Source organism: Carassius carassius, chromosome 6 (assembly GCF_963082965.1).
Source record: "Carassius carassius chromosome 6, fCarCar2.1, whole genome shotgun sequence".
Taxonomy (NCBI): domain Eukaryota; kingdom Metazoa; phylum Chordata; class Actinopteri; order Cypriniformes; family Cyprinidae; genus Carassius; species Carassius carassius.
The window spans coordinates 6,198,682-6,223,273 of NC_081760.1; positions in this window are offsets into that span (position 1 = coordinate 6,198,682).

Here is a 24,592-nt window from a genome sequence, read left to right on the forward strand (position 1 = left end):
CTCTCTCACCTCCTCCTGGACCAGCCAGTTCCTCGTCATCCCTGCTGGTGCCAGTCAGTCCCGCAGCTCACCCTCAGTCCGCGCCATCTGGGCGCGATGGTTCGCCGCTGGACTGCCAGTCTCCAGCTCAGCCTTGGCATGTTAAGGCCCTGTCTCCGCCTCCAGCCTCCGAGCCCTGGACTCCTCCTCGGTCCTTCGACCCAGCGGCTCTGCCTTGGCTCCTAGCTCCCTCGTCTCCACCATGGCCTGTCATCCCACCTGCTCCACCGGGCTCCCTCATCCCTCCGGCTCCACCTTGGTCAGTCGTCGACCATCCGCCGCCTCGGGACTCCACTCCTCTGGTTCCACCTCGTCACTCCATCCCTCCGGCTCTGTCAGGCTCCTCCTTCCCTCTGGTTCCACCGTCATCCTCCGTCACTCCAGCTCCACAGCGGTCTTCCAGGACCCCGCCTCCGCCTTGGTCGCCAGAGCCTTCTGCTCCACCTAGGCCCTCCGGATCCTCGACGTCACCCTGGCTCTGCGGCTGTGCTGCTCCATCTTGGGCTCCTCACCCACCGGTGCAGTCTCCTCCTGTCGGCCCCCTGGTGTCGTCGGCCGCTTCTCCACCGTGGCTCCTCCCGCCGTCGACTCCACCGTGGATCTCCGTCCTGGCTGGTCTCTGGTGGACCATCTGGCTCCTCCTGCTCCGGGCTCCTCCCTGGCTCCTCCCTCCATCCACTCCGCCCTGGTCCCTACCTCCATGCTCCCTCATCACCTGCTCCTGACCTACTCCTCGCCCGCCTCCAGAACCCCCACCCTCCCTCCACTGGTATTCCTCTTGCGGTGCGAGGACGCACCGTTTCCGGGAGGGGGCGAACTGTCACATTTATGAACTTTTGGTTTCCTTATTTGGTCATCTTCCTTTTCTTGTTTTAGTTAATTGATTGATCCTCACCTGTCCCCAGTTCCCTCATCACCTGTGTGCATAAATACCTGTTCTGTTCAGTTCCTCCTCGTGATTGTCTATGTTGAATGTTATATGTGTCTAAGCTGTATGTTAATGCTAAATGTAAATCTTGTATATTGTCTGTATTCTCCGTCCTCATCAGTAAACTCCTTATTTTGTTCCAGATCCTCATCTCGCACTTTATTTTACGTTTAGCACTACCTCAACCTGTAACAGGTGGAGGTTATTGCTGAAAAAGAGAGTCAATTATTAAATCAAAGAGTTCCCATATTTTTTTCTTCTCTGAACTGCAAACATTTACGTGTGTCTTCAATGAAGGCATGAAAGCATTATTTATCTAAGAAGACTGATTGTCTGTTTCTGCCAAATTTTATGATTAAGTTATGTGGAAATCCAGATAAAGGCGTCACATACTTTTTCCTTGACATGGTTCTTTGCCGAGTTCTGAGTTGAAAATTTCAGACTAGGGTAAAGAATATAAATGCATACCAATGCCTGGCATACATCAGAGCTCCACTTGACCTTTCATTGGTCATAATCAGGTGTCCGTTAATCCCTTTCTCAAAGCCAAAGGCCCATAGACTCTCTCATGCAGCGAATTAGCATAAACCAGGCCTCTTCACTCTTGTCTAAAACAGGACATTCTTACAAGCATTTAAATGTTAATTAAAGCTAATCAGCATATGCTTAATCCGCCCAATCTCACAGAGCAGAACTTTTTCGACAGACAAGAGCTTCGGCCAATGAATAGTGGATTTTGGTGCTGCGTGAGGTCCGGATGATTTTGGGTTCAGAAGTCAAGGGCTTCCCTGTCACTTAACCTCTCACATTAACATAGTCTTTCACCCCAAAATCTTTCCTTTTAGACAGAGGCCTCTAGTGCTAATCCTTATATCCCTGGAGCACTTAGGACTCTTTTGTCTGTCCATTCCCACCTGTCCCCAATGTACCAAAGTCCTAAGGAGCACACTTCACTTGAGGTCTTGCTTAATTTGTAGTTTGTATGGAACAGCCTTGAAATTACTAAAAAAAAAATAAAAAAAAAAAAACCTTGGGAACCAGTGAAATGATGACCAATCCTTACAATAAACAGTGTGTGGAGGCTTTTGTCTTTGTGTTCACAATTTATCGTTGGCCAACACAATTAGATTTTCGTCCAGAAGATCACAATTGCTTGCACATTCAGTTGGTATTTTTTCACAGCATTCAATTATTTATGGATTGTAAAGACAGGCCAAATGCAATTGTGATGTTAAACCATTTGACCTACCCCTCTCAGCCCTTTTATAAGCATCACTGCTAGAAATATTTCTCGGTTTTAAAATGTGTTTACAACATTTATCAGATATTTAACGAGAGTTTAATGTCAGTAAACTTGACACAACTGTATTGAGTATGAATTAATGAGAGCAGCTTTGCAATAGAGGATGGAAAAGATGGAATCAGCCGGTCATTCATACTCATTCTCGTTTTATATCGATGTCAGTCTGTTTTCTGCCAATGTGAAATGGATCAATCCACTGGGCCCAATGCCCTTGAAGATTTAGGCTATAGTATTGCTTGGTTATGCCAATGGAGTGCTTTTGGCACCAGCATTCATGCCAATAGCATATAATCTATGGGTTATCTGTGAAAGCGTTGGAGGGTGGACCACAGAGACTACAATTTCTAGTTTGATTAAGAACGCTGCTATTAAACCTTGCACTGGAGGGTCTTTGAACTGTTTTGCAAGAGAAAAGAGTACAAAACACGTTTTGACAAAGCACATGTCCATTATACTGACAATGTCTGTGTAGACTGCACTTGACTCTTCTAAGATTTGACATTGGTAAAATATGGTGTTCATAGTCCTGCCTTACAGTTAAAAGAACCAGCAGTGAGCACACACAAACCGTAAACACACACCCGAAGCAGTGGGCAGCCATTTATGCTGCGGCACCCGGGGAGCAGTTGGGGGTTCGGTGCCTTGCTCAAGGGCACCTAAGTCATGGTATTGCCATGGTATTGGTTTGTTATAGAAAGACAAGTTATGCTCAGAGACCAGAGCATCTTCCGAGTAGAGAGCTGCACGATTGCGGGACCCAACGCAGAGTGTGCCGTGGGACAACACTTGATGGGTGGGTAGAGACTCGTGTGTGCGGGATGCAGCAGAATAATTAGGGTGTGCTCACACTAGGCAATCTTAACCATGCTGGAATGTATTTGAACCCCGATGCCTGGTTTGTTTGACAAGTGTGAACATTTCGTTTAACAGTCCCTGGCTCGTTTGGAAGAGGTGGGCCAGAGCGTGGATCAGTTATATATAGATCAGTGAGTGTGAGCCTAACCGCGCTGGAGCGCTGATCTTCTGATACATCCTACATGATTGCGTAAATATTTATGAGTGGCAAAATCGATAGATGTGTACAGCCATATATTGTGAGAGGGCCGTGTGTTACCACGTCCCATACGACTCAAAATAATGAAGCACAAAGTTAACAAAACAATGCACTCCACTGTGCTGAGCAAGCACTTCTCTGCTGTCTTCATATGCTAACCGAAACGTCCTATCTCCCATTTATGAAGTCGTGATTATGAGCTTGTTGCATTCTTTTCTGTGGTTTGTGAATGCCTAGATAATCATGTGGGTAACAATTCCAGGAATTATATATATATATATATATATATATATATATATATATATATATATATATATATATATATATATATATATATATATATACCTTTTGGCACCTGCTTGACAAGATTGCCTCTTAATAGAATGCCCCTCTGATTACTCTTGCATAGGAGGTGAAACGTAAGTCTATAAAGAGACAGTGGGTGGGTAAGAGTGGTTGAGGTCTTGAAAAATCAAGATTGAAGGAGAAAAAACTTCATAAGGTTTAAAAGGGTTCGTAAGAGAGCTGGTTGAAGGACTGTGGGTTGCAGCAACGAATGAGCACTCTTGCTTTCTTGTTTTTTCCTTCTTGCTTGCTTGTAAGCATTTTCTATTTAAACTTTCCATTTATGTTTCTGTCCATTTCAAACAATTTAAGGCATCAAGGCTGTTCCAAAATGTAGACAGCATAATTATACTGCCTGTTAAAATTCCTAGTCTCAGCCAAATTCTTAAGTTAGTATTGAACGTGTCCTAATGAAGGCAGTCCGACAATGCATTGTGAAAAGGTTGGTGAAAAATAAATCCTATATGGTGACACTAAATTTAAATAGTTTCATTTAATTTTTAATTGAACTTATTTTTGTTGTTGTTTTGTTGTTATTTTTTTACATGTTAACTGACAAGTGCGTTTTTTTTTCATTCATTACATTTAAATTGATCTAATCAATGATTCTGGACATCTCTCAAGTGCGATTTAGTGGTTAGATGTACTTTGTACGTATCTGTTAGCTTTGTGTTGTATTATTGAAGATGTGTCTAGCAGCATTTTGTCATTTATTTGTAAGGATTTTTTTAAATGGAGACAGTTGTGTTTGTCCCTCCACTGCTGGCATTGTTTGTTGGTTGTCTCTTTTAAATGCTGAGGGTTTTGAACATCTGACACTTGTTTCTCCAAGCCCTTCAATGTACCCTGATCTTTCTTGACCCCTGCTTCTTTCCTTTTCTCTCAGTTTTCCCTCTCTCCCCCTTCCTTCTTTCTCTCAAGGGCACTGTTTCTATCTGTGTCCTCCCCTGAACAAATCTGCTTTAAAATACCCGTTACAGCTTGTCTTTCTCTTCCTTCTTATAATCTTGCGACCCCATGACAATTCTCATCTAGTCTCTCACCTTGAGTTCTTATCCTTTTCTCCCCCCCTTCCCTCTCAACTTCAGAAAAAAATAATAATAATAAATAAATAAATCTTCAGAGATTAGCAATTTTCTTATTTTAAAAATGTTGAAAATGCTTTTGATGTTGCAGCCCACTGATACGTCACTCTCAGCTGGGCTATGTCTCAGCTGTGAAAATACCTTTTATGCATGTGGCAAACAAAACAACCGCTATTCAGTATCATATAGTTTGAAACAGAAATAATCATTACATGTTTTGTGTTTGGAGGTATCCTGGGTGTTGTGAATATTGTGTACTTTTTGGAGGAAAGGAGCATTTTCACAATTTGATGGTAATTTTCAGAAGTGGTCTGAACTAAATGTAGCAAGCAGGAGGGATAAGTAGTGCCAGAACAGTTTGTTTGTCTTTTCCATTAGTAGGGGAGAGTGGGGACAGTTGCAACGTGTGGCAGTTGCAACATTGTTGATTTATCCAATCAGGAATGAGCTGGAATCATGACACTCCTACTGCACATGCTCAGTATGCCCCTCCTTCTTTCTGGAAGTTTACAGCCACATATGAAACTACCTTATGGGAGAACTGAAATTCAAGGTAAAAAAGTAACTTTTTTTACAACTAGATTTTTTGTCATAATGTCTAAACTGTTTAAGTATTGATCTTTATAGTTTTATAGTTAGAATGTGCAGTTTCTTAGCTCTTAGGACAGACTTAGGTACAATGTGTTCAAGCTAATTTGTTAGGCTAGCATCACTAGTTTTAAGATGGCTGCCAGGGGGTGGGACAGTTGCAACGCATTGTTGCAACTGTCCCCACATGGTGTTGCAACTGTCCCTCATGACAATAACAATGACAATTAGATATTGCTGTGACATCTGCTCCTTTGGAAGTTCCTCCAGTGCACGCAGGGACTTCTGCCTCTTCTGCAGTTCCTCCAGTGCAAGCTGGGAGTTCTGCTTCTTTTGCAGTTCCTCCAGTGCACGCAGGGACTTCTGCCTCTTCTGCAGTTCCTCCAGTGCAAGCTGGGAGTTCTGCTTCTTTTGCAGTTCCTCCAGTGCATGATGGGACTTCTGCCTCTTCTGCAGTTCCTCCAGTGCAAGCTGGGAGTTCTGCTTCTTTTGCAGTTCCTCCAGTGCACGCAGGGACTTCTGCCTCTTCTGCAGTTCCTCCAGTGCAAGCTGGGAGTTCTGCTTCTTTTGCAGTTCCTCCAGTGCATGATGGGACTTCTGCCTCTTCTGCAGTTCCTCCAGTGCAAGCTGGGAGTTCTGCTTCTTTTGCAGTTCCTCTAGTGCATGCTGGGACTTCTGCCTCTTCTGCAGTTCCTCCAGTGCAAGCTGGGAGTTCTGCTTCTTTTGCAGTTCCTCCAGTGCATGCTGAGTTCTCACCTGAGACTGTTAGACCTCACCCCAGAGCAGGACCACGGAAGATAACGAAAGCAAATGGTAGGAAAAAATGCAAATCAGCCATCTTGACAGACACCCCCGACAAGGAGGCTTTGGAGAGGGAGAAAGCAAAAGTTAAGAGAAAGCCAACCAAAGTTAACAGAAAACTGACAAAAAACACAATGGAAACAAGCCAACAAACCAAAACCGAGAAGAAAAAGCATACATAGAAGGACAGTGACTCTGAGAAAGAAGAAGATTTTTGTTGGGAGAGCTACTCCAGACCAAGTGTGTGACTTCAATGTTGGCAGTGCAAGGCATGGGCTCATGAAGCCTGCACTGATGGTGGTTCCATTTACATTTGCCACAATTATGAGTCAGATGGGGAATTGTGAATACATGATGCTATGAAATAATCAGTTTGTGTTCTTTTGGTGGTGTTATAAAATTGTTAGGGCCTACATTAATCAGTTTGTGGGATTTACAAAGGTGTTACATGGTTGTGTACTTGTTTTTTACTTTAATAAGTTAACTCAGTGAACTCTGGTCTCAAGTAAACTAAAAAAAGATTTGAAAAATGATGCCGAAGTATGAGTTTTATTACATCTAAATGACTGTTGCAACTGCCCCTCGGTACTGTTATGGGGACAGTTGCAACATTTTTCAGGGTCCATTTAAGTACAAATTACTTTCATATTATCACATGTACACATGTTGCAACAGTATGGGCAGGTAGGTGAAATATATGGGTTTAATATATATATATATATATATATATATATATATATATATATATATATATATATATGTATGTCTTTCTAATACAAACAGTCGCTGAGAAACTGAGGGAAATGTAAAAAGTGTTGCAACCGCACCCACTCTCCCCTATTAATATTATTTTTTTTAAGTCAGACATGGGGGTCTTATAACCCAAAAGATGATTTTCTGAATAATCTACTGGCTACTCTTTTCATTATAAAGAAGGCATCTTCAAAAACCAAAGCCATTTTAAAAGCTTTGTTTGATGAATAGACCAAAATAGAGCTGAAATACATTGCAGCAAGATCGAGTAAGACAAGTGGATCCCATTTGTGCATGAACCATTCAGACCATTTCTGAGAACTGGATACATGGGAAAAGATTAAACTGCAAAGAACAATCCAATAATGAATCAGTCATCATGACTAAAGGATATTCAAGATAAAAGATAAAAGAAGTTTCTTAAATTCATTTATTTGTGTCCACAGAAGATAGAATTTGGTAAAACTCAGCAAAACGCCATTTGGTTCAGACACTCAAAACAAATAGAATTGGAAACGTATCAATACAGCTCCTAGTGCTTTCACAGCCAATAACCAGTTCATATGCTTCATATCCCTCATCTCAGTCAGTTAGATTTATGAAATTCCTCTCTTCTGACTAGTTTCATTTTTTATTTATATGTGAAACTTGTCTTTCAAGGTGAAAGTTGATGCAGATCTTTGAGTATCTCTCTCCACAGGCTGGGACCAATCAGAATGCTGTTTTTTTTACTGATGTGACATGTCAGCTGCCAGGGGCCAATCAGAAACCTTCTCCCTCCCATCAGAATTGACAACTGTAAAATGTGTCACACATATTGCTCTAATGAGGAGCCCTACTCTCGTCCTCTTTGTCCTTCAAGCTAGAGAGTATGGGCGAGTTAAGATAAGGAAACAAGAAACAAGGCAGAATCAAATCATTTCATTGCATAATGCAGGGGGCTGAATTGCTAATAGCTTTTGGTCTTTTAAGCAGAATGTTCAGAGAGAGTGGACTGCTTTTAAGCCCACTGTAATATATGGCTCCTGTGGGCTTCAGTGTATAATAGTAAAGAAGTGGATGGAGCGAAAGTGAGAAGCTGGCTGATGATGGAGTGCAGACAGAAATTATTACTTATGATGGACTGATGTTTCTGTTCAAGCGCCTTCAATAGCTGCCCCAATCACCGGCAAAAGCCTGCCATGACTCCTAGCATTTCCTGTCACACACTGGCTTTGTGACACTCTATAAACCTCCATGCAGACAAGAATAAAGTAGCTCTTCCCCCTCTCTTTTTCGCTCTATTACTTTCTCTCTTTCTCTGTAAATACAGGAGACACTGCAAGGTCAAAAAAATAATCCAAACATCTGGATGAGAGATGCCGAAAATGATCCCTCTCAACAGAAGAAGCCACATCTTGGCTTTAATATGAGAGCTTTCCTTTTCATTTCATTCGATTTGAGTAAACCCACCCACACAGATATAATATTCTTTCAATGCCGCTAGCTGCAGGAGATGTAATCGGCAAATGCACAGGATTCATTTCTGAGGTGGCTTTACGAAGTTCAGCAGAGTTAGTGCTGGATGCGGTGACAGACTTGGAAGGTGCAGGTTCAGTACGATATAAGCTCTGTCGGCAGCATTTGTTGCAAAAAAAAAAAAAACCTTACAATCCACACGGTTTCAAAGGTATAGCCACAAGACTTTATACGTGTTGGTTTGACATGAGTCTAAAGGAATCGATTACTGATCTTGTCTGTGCAAAGTTATAGCCAATCTTTCAAGCTTTTGAAGTTTGCAAACCAGTAAAAAGTTTAACGTTAGTAACCAGAAAGAGTCTTTGTGAGCTTTGTGTGATATGAATTTTAATTTGCACAAAATCATCCACTCTGAGTTGTAAAATATTGCAACCAGTGTAAGCTAGTTAGTTGAGATTGAGAAGTCGGTCAGTCTCATTCATAAACTAATTATTTGGACCAATGTTGTGATTTGGATCAGATTGAAAAGATTTGACTTGAAAAAATAAACCATTCATGTATCAGACATTGCCACTTACATCATAAACACTCTAGTAAGAGCTAAAGCTTACTATACGTTTACATGAAACAAACTTTTGTACCTAAAAAAGTCGATTGTTTCAAAGCAGCTTCATAAGGTACAGGAAAATAACAGAATCAATGATGCAGACTTCCCGTCAATATGATACAAATTCAGAAAGATAATATTGTCATTATTCATGTCAAGTTGGTGCAGTTTTGATTCAGTTCAGTTAAATTAACTTTGTAAAGTTAATCAATTATGAAACAACCCCTCCCTAATTATCTCATCTTCTCTTACCCTCTGACACTTTTTATTTATTCCAGATCAACTTTAACTTGTGAAGATTAATCATCATTACCCCTATAGTCTGTTTGCTGACTGTCAGCAGTGTCGCCTTGAATCATGTCCCCCTCCTGCAGGGAACCTTCCTCCTCTTTCATTAGTTTAAATGGGCCTCATGATAGACGTGCTCCCAGGTCTTGGCTTCCACTAAATTACATTTCAATATTAACTCAATCAGTCCCTGGGTAAATACGGCATGTCCCTCTGCGACGTGAGATGGGGGGTGGCGACCGTGCATCTTGGACGCCTTCACAGAACCGAGCGGAACATGCACAGGAGATGGATAATTGGAAAATGCTATGTGCTCAATGGAAATAGTGTTTTTTTAGGACACCATTTGATTGCTTTTCTTCCTGTATGTCAACATTAGTCAATCACAGAGGAGATTCATAAACCTTGTTCATTAGAATGATGGACTTAAATTTATGACACAAGGGCTTTGATTGACAGCTGATGTGTTGCACGTTCTTGTAGCTGTGATATACTGCTGTTATTTTGAAGACTGCTCTCCACTACTGTATTTGAAGCTCATACTCAAACTTCAGCATTTCATTCATTTTGAAATTAATATGTGAATTTTTCATATGAGCTTTGGCTAAACAATAACAACGCTTGCCCTTTTACACTAACACAGTGCTGGTGTCATGAGAAATCGGGTATCCATTAATCAGTTCATAGTATACCAAGCAACAGATGCAATGAATGTAAAATGTGTATAATTGCTTATTATAAATAGTGCATTATAAAATAAATTGTACATAATGTAATGAATTTCACTTGATATACTATTAATAAATAATAATAATAACAATGTTCTTTAACTGAAATATTTGGACATTTAACACTTTTGTGCATTAACAATTGTTGTGAATTGCTTGTGGTCAAGAATTTGATGAAGAATCTACTTTCTTTTGACACTGGCATTCAATCTCACCCTATTTTGCATGTTTTAACCGAACAAAAGGTGTTTTGGGGCCCCATAAACTTGCTGGTCTCGAGCAAAGAACAGCTAAAGGGGCTGGAAGCAGGAAAATGTCCACATAAAGTGTTCAAAACAACAACTCAAGGCAAGACACAAAAGTAGATTGATAATAATGTGCTCTAGTTTTGTCCAATGAAGCTGCCTACACTGGAGACGTATAATGCAACTCTCATTCAGTTGACAGGCACCTCGTTCCTTTGTCCTCGAATTTGTCACATTTCAGAGCTATTCCAGGCACTTTATTTTCCCAGTGTGTGAAATAATAAAATAAAATCATGTAAATCAATTTTTATTTTTAGTATTTTAAATAACCATGTAACGAAGCTTTTGTTGCATAATAACTTTGTTGCATATAAAAATGTGATTTTAAAACTAGTAAGACTCTTAACAAAGTGTTCCTGTAGCTCAATTGGTAGCGCAAGGTTGGGGGCTCGATTCCCCGGGAACACATGATAGGTAAAAAATTGATAGCCTGAATGCACTGTAAGTCGCTTTGGATAAAAGCGTCTGCTAAATGCATAAATTTAATTTTTTATTTAATTTAATTTAATAATACCATTAATATTGATGGGCAGGTTATGTACAGTAATACTATACCCAGAGACCTAATGACAGAAAGTACAGTAGAGATGGATCTGCTCATTAGTGTATTTGGAGTTCCGTGTTATGAGCAGCTAATACTCCTAAATACAGAACAGATCGTTTATTAACTTCAGTAATTTAAATGTGTTTATTTTAGGGAAGGATTAGTTGCTTTATCATGAAAAGCATTTGACCAGCATTTGATCTTTTATTATATTTTTTATTTTATTATTATTATTATTATGTAAATTTCCTCTAAAGCTATTGTTTGTATGATACATGGTTTTAATTTAAGTGCTTATTCCATTGCAATGTGGCACTGGGCGAGTAGTATTAGTGGTCTGATGAAACTCAGTCCACGGTGCTATCACATTGCTTTAATCAGTTTAATACCGTTGTTTGTGCATACTGTTTTATTTGATATAGATTCCATTGTGCAATGTATTAATATGAAAAGATGTTCATATTGATACTTGCTTAAATCATAATAAATCGTGTTAAGGATCTGAAGAAGAGTATTAGAATGATCCCATTGTGATGTAATTGATGCTGGAGTCTCTGGTTGGTTGAGCTCTTAATTTTTTTTATAATCTTTTTATTTATTTTTTATTTTTTTATGATCTGTTGTTGTGAGTTCATTGGTTTCTTGCTTTAAGCCATAATCCCATTTTTGATTTTTCACTTCGGCCTTAGACATTAATTCTCCCAAATAGAACCTCTAATTTGAATTCTGTCTTTAAAAAGGGTTGTTTTAACATTATTTATATCTGTGCTATTGTTCAAACTATATGACTGCTATATTACAGCAGTTCTTAAATGCTTTCAGAATGAAGAAGTGGATGCTAAATCCACTATATAAATGCAAATTTAATAATGTACATAATACTAAAGAGATTTATTTCATAAAATGAATTCTTTCATTTTGAGAGGGACAGTGAGCTTAAAAGTCACACTGCCTTTGGGTTATTCAATTCTAGGGAGATTAAACCTCTGGAGAAAACCTAAGCCAGTAAAATGGCCTTTAAATTTAATTGAGGTCACTGCAGCACCATAACAACACTTGCTGGTAATAAAGCGGGGCTGTATTAGTGTATTGTTTTATTAATAACACTGGCTGCAATATTATATAACTCAGGCAAAGCGTTGAACAGACTGCATTGGGGAAAACAAAAAGTTTACTCTGGATAAGGATTTCAGAGGAGTGATATAGGATGACTAGGATGTAAGATTATGTTATTTCAATGGAGTCCATTTTAATAATCGTTTAAGGCTTGAAAACACACTTCAGTAGATTTACTCTGTACTTGTTTGTCTGAAAGCAGGGAGAATGTCTTAAAACTTTAAGAGAATTAGAGTTGTAATTCTTATATTTTTTGCAGAGCACTTCAGTGGATCTGTTTTCACTTTCTTATGTATGTTATTGAGTAAATGTTTATGTAAACACTCTTCAGACCTACTGAAAAAAAAACCTTATCCTGTTAAATTTATGGACAACAACAACAAAACTTAGCAGCTGTGATTTTCCAGATACTCCCCATAAAAAATACAATGTTTTACATATTATGAGATGGCATGAATATATATATATATATATATATATATATATATATATATATATATATATATATATATATATATATATTTTGTGTGTGTGAATACAAGTTGTGACAGTTTTGGGAGTAATAAAACAGTGGTTGGGTGGTCCCCTCATTAATGTAAAAATATTGTCCTCTCATTAATGTAAAAATGACAGTTTGCTTGTACAGTAGGTGTGAATTCACGCCTGAGCTTCAGTGATGAAATTCCACCATAAATGCTCTAAATTCCTTCAGTTAAATGCCTCATCTGGATTTGACATATATACAAATTAGTCATCAAGAAGGTTTTTCTCTGTCAACAGTTACTGATACTGTGAACTGAATGCAGATAAATATAGTAACTGTGTTGAGAAAAATGTTAGGAGTGTCTCTTTTTCAATGTTTGATAATGGCTAGAGAGAGAGAGCACAGAAATTGTCCACATTAAGCTGAAATACATATGTATCCTATGTGCTACAGTATATGACTGGATGCATGTTGGTGACGTAATTATTATTATTATTTATGGGAAGTCATGGCCTAGTGGTTGGAGAGTTTGACTCCTAACCCCTAGGGTTGTGGGTTTGAGTCTCGGGCCGGCAGTACCATGACTTGGGTGCCCTTGAGCAAGGCACCGAACCCCGAACTGCTCCCCAGGCGCTGCAGCATAAATGGTTGCCCATTGCTCCGGGTGTGTGTGTGCATTTGGATGGCTTGTTCAACTGATTCGACAGCCAGTTCATCCCAAGACATCAGATTGTTCATAGACTTCACTTTGCTGGTTTCAGAAAAGCGTCACACTCGGATGTCAAAGATGTCAAACAAACCTCAATCTTTCAAAAGACAGCCTACATCCTACATCTCCATTTCATTCTGTTACTTTATTTCTAAGTACCTGTGTAACCCACCTCTTTTTGTGAAATAAATCCCCTCCTCCTCTTTGAAAAAAAAAAGTTTTGTAGCAGCTCGCTGCATATTATATAGACGGATTAGCATAATTTTACACAGATCTCCTCTGGCTCAGCTTCTGATCTGTGCACAAATCCGTCTAGAAGTGAAGTACTTTCCTTCCACCCTTCTACCTCCCCCTATGTCATCATGTTTTTCTGTCTGACTACCCCACGTGATTTTTTCTTTTTTTCTCAGAGACAGTTACAGTAGCTCTTTCAGAGGTGAGGCTAATGTCACAGTGAAGACAATAGGAGAGGTGTGAATCAATACCGAAGACTGCATTTAAGAAGTGCATGTACTTCCACCGCTGTGTGATACACTGCTTAAGATTCAAGAGACTTCTGTTCTGAGTCATTTTGAATTTGAAGTACTGTAGCTTTGGTCTCATGGTAAAAGTAAGATTAATTCACATGAATCTCTACACCATATCCAAACATATACCCGGGCATTGTTTGAAGTACACACTTCTTCAAGGTACCTTGGAGTACAATTTAAATACCGTGGCACATACAGTCGGTAATCATTCAGAATCATGGTATGTGTCAAAGTAATAGTGTATTACCATCACAGTACTTTTCTGTAAAAGATCTGTCATGAGTTGCATACATTATTATAACTTGTATAAATTATATCTTGAATATACATGTATTTTGTTTTGTTCCATTGGCAGATTTTGCACATTTCAGTGTTAAAATTCCGTTTCAGATAGATTCGCTTAGAGGCTAATGTTGGTATCACAAGCTACAAATATAGTTTTTTACTCCTGTAACGAATTAACTTCCTAATTACGGGAAGGAGGCGGGAACCATCGGACAATCAAAAATGAAAGCTTTAATAATAAAATAAAGACAAAACAGCGCATCAGCCCCTCAAGGACGACTGACGCGCACAAATAAAAACCAAACACAACTAAAATCCAGGCCTGGTCCTCACTCGTCTGTCACCGCTCCGGTTTTATATCCCACTATTTTATTTTCCCATGTCTCTCGGCCCCGCCCCACTCGTCACATACCCCCATCGCCCCTTGCAGGCCGGGGGGTACCCTCGAGACTGCGCTCTCTGCGTTTGTTTTGCCTGGCGGTGGCACTGGACGGCCCTCGGCAGACGGCACGACACTCCTCCGCCGCCCGGTGGACGGCGACGGCTCCTCCGGTTTTGGGCAGCCGGCAGGAGTACCCCCCGTTCCCTGCCCCTCCCCGTTCAGGCGGACGGCGCCGACTCCTCCGCTCTCTCACAAACGGCAGGCGCCCCTCCACATCACGGGCGGCCGGCAGCAAGCTCGCCCGTCCCCGGCAACTCACTCCAGCCCACCGCCTCGAGCGTCCATGGCAGCACACACCATTGCCTGCTCGATGGCACCGCGGATTCACCACAGCGGCGAGGGATCTTCAGCAGCGCGTCCCTCCTTCTCCCGGGTTTCGGCAACACTGTAACAAATAAAAACTCCATAACTATGGGAAGAAGGAGGCGGGAACCGGCGGACAATCAAAATGAAAGCTTTAATAATCAAAATAAAGACAAAACAGTGAATCAGCCCCTCACGGACGACTGATGCGCACAAATCAAAACCAAAACACAAACTAAAATCCAGGCCTGGTCCTCTCTCGTCCTTCACTGTCGTCGCTCCAGTTTTATATCCTTCCATCTCCTCCATGGGACTCGAGACCGGTGGGTCAAGCAGGTGTCGCTCATCTCCAATCACTCCACCGGCCTCGCTCTGTTCCCACGTCTCTCGGCCCCGCCCCACTCGTCACAACTCCCTTTTGCACACATTTGTAATTGATTAAACTGGTGCCACAACATGACTAAAACAACCAACCACAACATCACACATTGACTAAGGGCGCACAAGGCAAGGACACAGGAGGGAACAGGGAATCACATGACAATGACAGGATCCATGACTATGAAAAAAATAAATAAAAGACAAGAAACCTAAACCCAAAAACCAACATTACAGTACTGCTGTGCCACACTGTGAGGTAAACATATCAGAATATACTACTACTATGAAATTCCTTTTATAGTATGAATTCTTACTAGAATTTGCCTCCAGTATGCTTAGTTTTGCATGCATTTATTGTCCATTAATATGAGTATGACCCATATTATTTTATAAACAATATTAGGTTAGACTTTATTTTAGGATGTCTTTGTTACAGTACTTAATTATTCAGTTAAGTACTGAGTAATATTACAATATTAACAAGTATGTAATATTTAGGAGATATGTATCCTATCATTTGGACATCCATCAGAGGGTTGGGCATTTATTTGGTGTGGCTAGACCCCACAAATCCCACTGGTAATTTGCATAAGCATCAATAAAATCATAGGCTGCTATAAAACAATACTGGTTAAGAATGGCAGAGTTACATATGACATACCAGAGATAAATGTTTCACAGAGAGAACATTTTGGAATGGATCAATTTGGCCATGTAGAGCTGTAAAATATATTTTATTTATCTTATATTTCAATATCGTTCTCTAAATCTCTTGCATTTTTTTTTCTCCTGAGCCTCAGAGCAGACCTAAACCCCTCTTACGCTGAGATTCCGGATACTACACGGGTAATGTGACCCGGCAATTGTTCCCAGATCATTCGATTTTGTTTCATTCACATTGCCAGTGATTTCCCGGGTTCAGTGCGTGCGTTCACACACAACCCGTAAAGGTCCCATAATGACACTTGACATCGGGATGTGACGTGTTATGTACGATAACGTCAATAACGCTAGGCACATTAACTTTCACTTAAACTGGCAAACGATCTCAGCTTCATCGCAGATAGTGAGGAACTACCTGATCTCTGCTTCTTTACAGTTTGCACCTATTTCTCCGTCGTGTGATCTGCCTTCAAAACACCCGGTAAAAGAGTCGAAAGATAACGTGTGACACTACGCCTTTTGTTCACACAGAGCTCGTTCCTGGACTGGACCCTGCAATGTTTCTAGGTCACCAACTCGGGATCGATCCCGGAAACAATCCCAGTTTGTGCTTGCGTTCACACAGAAGGCAATCCGGCAATGTTTCGAAAATTTCCGGGACCAACATACATTGTGAAAGGGGCTCTAGAAGATTCAGAGCTGTTTATTAAATCTGAAGAGCTGGACTTTTTTTGGATCAATACAGATTAAGAAACAAAACTTAACACCATGGCACTGACCAATATTTGTTCGCTGCTGCAGTAGTTGTGATATTGCTTGTATTCTAAGTAATATCCATAAATCACATAAATGCATGAATCCTGAAATAGAGCCAAGGAAAACCCTTCCAAATGCAGCTCCTGTGGGCTTCCATGGGATATTAGAATGGAAATATTTTTTATACAAGTCTTCTCTCTCTCTCTCTCTCTCTCTCTCTCTCTCTCTCTCTCTCTCTCTCTCTCTCTCTCTCTCTCTCTCTCTCTCTCTCTCTCTCTCTCTTTGTGTGTGTGTGTGTGTGTATGCAGTGATTGTGGTTGGGTGAAGGGAGGTGCAGTTAAGATGGCCACCTTTGAGGCAGGCCATTTATATAAGGTAGAGTGACTGTTTAAAAGAGTGACAGTAAAGGCATTTGACATAAATATTAAGTAACACAACTATGTTCATCATTGAGAAATGTTTCTTGAGCAACAAATCAGCATATTAGAATGATTTCTGAAGGAGACTCAAGACTATGTTTCTTTGTTTTTGTTGTTTTATTTTTTATTACTTTTTTAATGCAGGATTTGTGAACATAAAATAGGAATCTCGAATGGTAGTGTGTAAAAATCTGATCAGAAGAAGTAGAAAAAAAGCTGGTCATTCAATGTAAAACTATTTATTTACTGATAATCTCCAATACTAAAAAATAAATAAAAATGTGTGTTTCCCTATACTCTGTTGGTTGTTATCCATCCATCCATAATTGGATTCTTGGATTACTTTAGCTGGGAAAGGTCCACACAGTGGTGACAAATCAAGGTTTCTTATTAATCAAGGAAACCTTCAATTTAACAACTTTTTTGGAGTAATTTTCACATCAAGAGTGATACTATACAGCTCACTATGGGATTAGGGTTTGTCGACCAGCAATGCATTCAGGCACTGCTTTATCCACATTGGATAAGTATGATACTGGCTTAGAATCTGGCCTAAAACAAGGCTAGCAGACGATACTGTTTCGGAGCAGCCTCCACATCGGGAATGCACCTGTGATGGCTAGAAAACTGCTGTAGGCAGGTTTGGAACGAAGTCTCTGTGTGCTGCTGGTACTCAGTGCCCTGTTCATGGTAATTCTAACAGCTTTGTTGGGAATATTAGGAGAATTTGAAGTCTTTTATCTGCAAGTGCCACTTATTTTCTATGTATATACATGTCACATTTATTCTAATTTGAGTTGTACATCTTTTGGGTTTTAAAAGCATTTGAGAAGAATGTCAAACCAACCGGAAATCTGCATTTGTGATGTCACTGTACATATTTTTAGTGCTGCAAGTGGGTGGTTATCATAATTGTGCTTCTCCCACTTATTAAGGAATAAATGCAAATCCAGAGGTGAGAGAAATCAAATACAATCAAAATATAAAAATAGAGTGGACGTACATGAGTGCTTATGTTATTTTGCATTGTAAGTGAATGCAGTTCTTGTCAGTATGCACAATGCATGTTCCAGCATGTGAAAAGATGAAAGGTTCAATACTATAAATCCATCTTTCAGAATTCAAATTTTCTTTCTTACTTTTTTTGTACTTTTGTCTGATACAACTTCACATGTTGTCTCTATGCAATTTTCAAGAGTAAGACTAGTAATTTATCTATTCAACAGTAGCCTAGTTTCATATCAAGCAATCACACTTTTCTAGATCTTTTGAAATAAAAGTTTATTGTACTGATAAACGGTAACTTTCAGAGCTCAAAATCCCTTGCCTTTTCAAAAAAAAAATATATAAAAATAAAAAACTTTAGCATGCCGAAAAGCAGCAGTAACTTTCTTTAAAGTATTCTTTATTTTTTTGTGCTACACGTTTAAAATAATCCTGAAAAATGGAAATCATATGCAATTTGGCAATAAAGGCACAGCAGCCGATTCTACGGGTTACTCCACAATCGTTGTGTTTGATTTGACCAATAAAAGGCGCTACTCACTGTATCACCTTTTAGTCATGTTATCATTCATATTCTACTAATTGTACATTTGCCATTAACAAACTGGGCCTTTTCTTCCTTTTTTTAATTTGTAGATAACATTTAGGAAATTTTAGCAATGAATACTGAATTATAAGAGTCCAGAAATATCTGATCAGTTTACATAGGAAGGTGCAGTTTACCATTTGCAGTGTTGACTCTGTGTGAACACTGTGTTGGAATTGGTGTCAGGTTAAAAGATACATTATGTTACACAAAAAGAGCAATGATAGTTGCAGTCTTTCCTACTGTACATATACACTGCATGAATTTGTTACCCATAACAACCAGGGCTCAATGAGATGTTAATAGTCTACTTGTGTCACCATTGGGATTGAATACACTCTACCTTTCAGCTCCGCTACAGAAGTTTCCTCTAACCAGACATCTCAGACATCACCTCAAATGCAAGCACGCTCACATCTCCATCCCTATTATAAGAGAGCCTCACTGTAGCTCTCACTTTTCCAACTCTGTGAAGCCTAGCGTTTGATCATTGGGGACTTGTGTCATGCTGTCTCCTAATCTAATCCTATTAAACTTCCAGGTGCCTTCTTGTCCCTCTACGGACCCTGTCCTCCTTCTCTGTCACTCTCTTTGGTGTCACTAATTGAGAAATGGCTGCTGGCATCCCCTAGGCAAGCGTACTGAAGGTCTAGAACATTCCATCTTGATTAAGGAACACTGCAGAAGCAAAAGAGATTCACAGTGAACGCTTTCTTCCTCTTCTCTTCTTAAAAGCTTTCAATTCTTTGGTTCCAATGTATACAGGTAAAGTTCGCAATTATTATTGAATGATTTAATATTTTAATTCGATTACTCATATTTTAATGATACAGATAGCAGATAAATTACAAATTTATTGGGAATTATTGGGAAAACATGATCTGGATTTGAAGTGGCATGGTCCATATAGGCGTAATGGTTTTTATACTGTACAAACTATATATTCTATCGCCCTTCACCAACCCTACACCTAAACCTAACCCTCACCGGAAACTTTGTGCATTTTTACTTTCTCAAAAAACTCATTCTGTATGATTTATAAGCGTTTTGAATACCTTGTAATACCTTTTCATACCTGTGTCATACCCATGTCATTAAACAGAGTTGTGTCCTGATACGTCACAAAAACAAGTTTCCTCCTATTATATAACCTGTTTTGAACCTAGGTTACAGTCAATTGATGAAATCTATAAGCAAATCTTGGTTGCTTTTAACTGTCGAGATGTTTTCACCCAACTTTTTCTCCTAATCCCTGAAGTCCACAAAAAAAATTATAAATTAAATGTGCTAAACAATACATGAGCTCAGATGTTTTAAAAGACTCCATCTGTCCATTCTACTCATTCTCATTGTCTTTTACATCCCAGCTCGTCTTAAGTCTGTCTTCTTCCGCTTTAATGATAACTGCGCTATTCTTTTTCATCCTGCTCTTCATCCCATTCTTCATCTTCCTTCTCCTTGTGCTTCTGTCAAAACTGGGAATCGGTGAAGATGATGACAGTGTATGCTGAATTTTGAGTGTTTTTGTGGCATTGTGAGAACTGACTGCCTGCTTTTGTAGAGAGGACCTTTCTAGTGCCTTTAAAAAGTCTTTGTAAAGCCTTTTGTGGAAGACTAATGCGTACACTCATCTGCATAAATGTTTATAATTTACCTAGTGTTGTCAACAAATGTAGTAATGTAGTAATTGACAACATTTTGTGCATCTATTGTACACTACATACAGTATATTTAATGTGTTGTTGTGTGATCATATTTATGCTGAAAATACACGTTGTGTATATTTTAAGTTTATATTATTATTATTATTATTATTTAAATTTTATCCAATGATTTTGAATGACACAATTTTGTTCAATGACACACTACTCTGCTATTAAAATCCTATCAAAGACATGGTGAAGAGTACTTGAACGAGTGTGGCCTTGATTGAATGTTACTGTAATTGTGTAGATACTGTATTTTTTATTTATTTTATATTATACTGGGTTGAACGTTTCTTTCTTTGCTTTTCAGATCCATGCATGCATCCATCAAAGGCAGGAGGTCAGAGTTTGTACCTATCAATTCAATGTAATTTACAGGAGCATTGCTAGAACACTGTAGTGATTCTTACAGAGTGTGTCCTTCAAAAGTCATGCATCACTGTGCACCTCAAATAGAAGCTCTTAGTATTCTAGGAAAGATAAAGTATGACATTGTATGAAGGTGTTAATATCTTGTGCTAGGTCTATGGAAATATCCATAATGGCACGTACATTACAGGGCCGTAATGGCCAAAGGCTTTGAGCAATATAGGTTTCAATGGCCGGACTATTATGCTTGCTCTCCAACAATCCTGAATGTGCAATTTGTGGCCTTGATATTACAATGTGTATTAATTAATTAATTCATTTCATTTATATAGCGCTTTTCTAGGTACTCAAAGTGCTTTACATAGACAGGGGGTATCTCCTCATCCACCACCAGTGTGCAGCATCCACCTGGATGATGCGACAGCAGCCATAGTGCACCAGAACGCCCACCACACACCAGCTTACTGGTGGAGAGGAGAGAGTGATGAAGCCAATCAGCGGATATGGGGATTGTTAGGAGGCCATGATGGTCAGAGGCCAATGGGCAAATTTAGCCAGGATGCCGAGGTCACACATCTACTCTTTTCGAAAGACATCCTGGGATTTTTAATGACCACAGAGAGTCAGGACCTCGGTTTAACGTCTCATCCGAAGGACGGTGCTTGTTGACAGTATAGTGTCCCCATCACTACACTGGGGCGCTAGGACCCACACAGACCACAGGCTGAGCACCCCCTGCTGGCCTCACTAGCACCTCTTCCAGCAGCACAACCTAGTTTTCTCAGGAGGTCTCCCATCCAGGTACTGACCAGGCTCAGCCCTGCTTAACTTCAGTGGGAAACCGGTCTTGGGCTCCAGGGTGATATGGCTGCTGGCATGTGTATGTTAGAGATGGTTTAGTTCATCTGCATGTACAAAAAAATATGAGTGGACATGTTTGCTTTTATTATTCATGTATGTATTTGGTCTAAGCCTAAAATTTGTTCTTCTCTGTGGACTGTGACTTTCACCAATCTCTATTTGCAAGTATAACTTATTTGAAGCATAGAGAGGAGCAGGATTATTTGTAGATTTACATTTTACATTTATGCAGTTGGCAGACACATATATTCAAATCATTCAATATTTCTCATTTTACATATTCTGTCTTTCACATATGCATTCAATAAAACCTACATGTATGCTGGTTTTGCTAATCCCATTCTCTAATACTAATAATATCAGAGAATTGTAACATTTTGGATATATATATATATATATATATATATATATATATATATATATATATATATATGTGTGTGTGTGTGTCTGTGTCTGTGTGTGTTGTATGTATGTATGTATGTATATAAGTATTTCTCTCTCTATAATAATACTACATTCTAATTTTTGTTAATTATCATTTAATTTAATTTAATTTTTTTCTTTTCTTTTTTCTTAGGGCCTGAGCACCACAGTACGAGGACCCTCTTGGAATTGCTCTGTTTCTAATTCTATTACAGTTTATAATAAGTTTTCATTTTTTGATGTATTTAAAAGAGTAATGTATTCCTTATTTAAGGCCAAAGCTGATTTTTCAGAAGCCATTACTTTGAGTTTTCAGTGTCACATGATCCTTCAGAAATCATTCTAATACCGGTATGCTAATTTGGTGTTTTAGAAATATTTCTTATTGTTATCAATGTTTAAAACAGTATGTTTGTGAAACATTAACTTTTAAACAGTAGTGTATTAATATAATATTGATGTTAAGCATAACAATTATCCCTGCTCTGTTCTTCTTATTCAGAATTTCAGATTGAATGTTTAGTTATTCTGATATGGGCATGACTGTGGTTAGCTAAAGATAAAGCAAATGCAAACTGAGTCTACGAATGAATTATTGCAGATGATAACTGATCACTTAATACACCATAACATCACTTTTAAGGGTTAACAGTCTGTGTCTTAGTGCTGTTTATGCCTCACAATCATTTAATTATGAGCTGAAGTCTTTGTTGGTCTTCATCTTTAACACACACACACACACACAGAGAGAGAGAGAGAGGGGCTTCGATAACTGGCCTTGAATCTGGTGAATGAGTAAATGCACTAAGCTCTTGAATCAGCTCCACTGATAATGATATATGCATTATTCATATAGCTGAATCAGCGATCTCTCTCATACTTTTTGGCCATCGTCCTATTATCCTCACACATCTACTAACAGAAGAACAAAAGTATGTGTTTTATCAGTGTATCTATTGAAGACTATTAAGTGTATCATGTGCCTATGAAGAAATATGGTGGAAATCTTGTCAGAAACTGAATGTCAAAAGGGGAATAAGCTATCTAGAGGCATTATAGAATGAATGAAAACAGCTGTATTTACAGTATGCTACACAGATCAACCAGAATGGAGCTGAAGAGGGCACAAGTTATGACATTAATTCTTCAGTGTTCTAAAGTCCAATTTTCAATAAAGAGTCATTGTCAAAAGTGCTCCCAGAAGTATTTGAAAACACCCAAACATACTGGTTATGTGTTGTTTAAATGTATGCATTCTTTTTTTTTTTTTTTTACTTGCCATTCAAATGCATACATTTATAATTATGGTGTACCTGCAAAAAAAGGGGAAAAAAAGTGTCAAATGTTCTGTATCACTCATTTTATAGTTTTTGTCTAAAATTTCGATCTTATAGTCATTTGTAAATAATTTTGTTATACTCTAAATGATGGACTGATTCAAAAGAATGATTTGTTGACATATCAGACATCACTAGTGTTATTTTAGTATTATTTACAGTCTATACTATAATATAGTACTATTAAATATTTTGCATTAGTGTTTACCTTTTTGTAATTCTATGTGCTTTTTGTCATTGTATTTTTTAAACATTTCTTTTAATTCATAGAAGTCCTTTCTGATTAGTAAACGAATCATTCTTTATCTCTTGCAAGTCATTAGTAAATTCAATTTACAAAACCTGAATGATTTGTTAAAAAATCAGGCTGATCCTGTTCTTGGAAGAAAGAGAGTCAGATTTGTTTGAAATGACATAAGGCTGAGTAAATGCTGCCAGAATTTTAAGATGAACTATTGAAATACTTTGAGAGTGACGTTGCTCTGATGCTAGCTACACTATAGAGTCCTCATCCGAGCTACGAGTTTAAAGAGCTCCGCCAAGAGCTGCAAGCACATAGCGGGAGTGCAAACCATCCCATTGAGTGTAGTGCCATTCCATTGTGAAGCTGTGAGTGAGAGCAGCATGGAACCTTGTCTGTCAGCTTGAGCTCCGCTGAAGCGAGCGCAATAAGGAATTTATAATTTCATGTTCGCGTGACATCAGAGCTAATATCTCCTCTCATCACTGTCAGGTTCCTCTCAGAACTACACACAGTCCTCCAGGGGTCAGCCTCTGTAATGCTGCGATATTGATTACAGGCTTGTCACTTTGCCAAAGGGGGAACATTTCAACACCAGGCTTTTCTTAGATCTTTGTCTTTATGCCTGACTTTCTCTCTCCATGTCTCTGTCGTCTTCTCTTTGTGACTCTCCTTCTATCTCGCTCTCCCCTTTTGTTTCTTTGCCTTTCTTTCCACACACATTCACTCACACAGAGCAGGAAATTGCCTGAGTGGAATGTGGATGTTTGGAACGGGTCACTGAGGGCTATGCTGGAGGCACTGACTGTTTCATCCACACTTAAAGTGGGAAAAATGATTCTTGCTCGTGCTCTCTTTTTCTCTGCAGGCAGCTCCTTACTGCTGAGCTTTGTTTGATAGTCACCTCTGTAATGGTTAATTTTATATTACATATTACATTCTTATTTATTTAACAGTTCTTGTAACAACAGCAACCAAAAACAAAAGGGTTTTGTGCTTCTAATGCACTGATACTAAAGTGTTCCGTATTCATGGAAGTTGTAAGGTCTGCCGTGGAAAGCTGTAATGGAAGCCCTAAACAAGACTAGCAAACAAACATGCCTGGGACAAACAACACATGCTAGTTAAAAGCTAAATGTGATTTTAATTA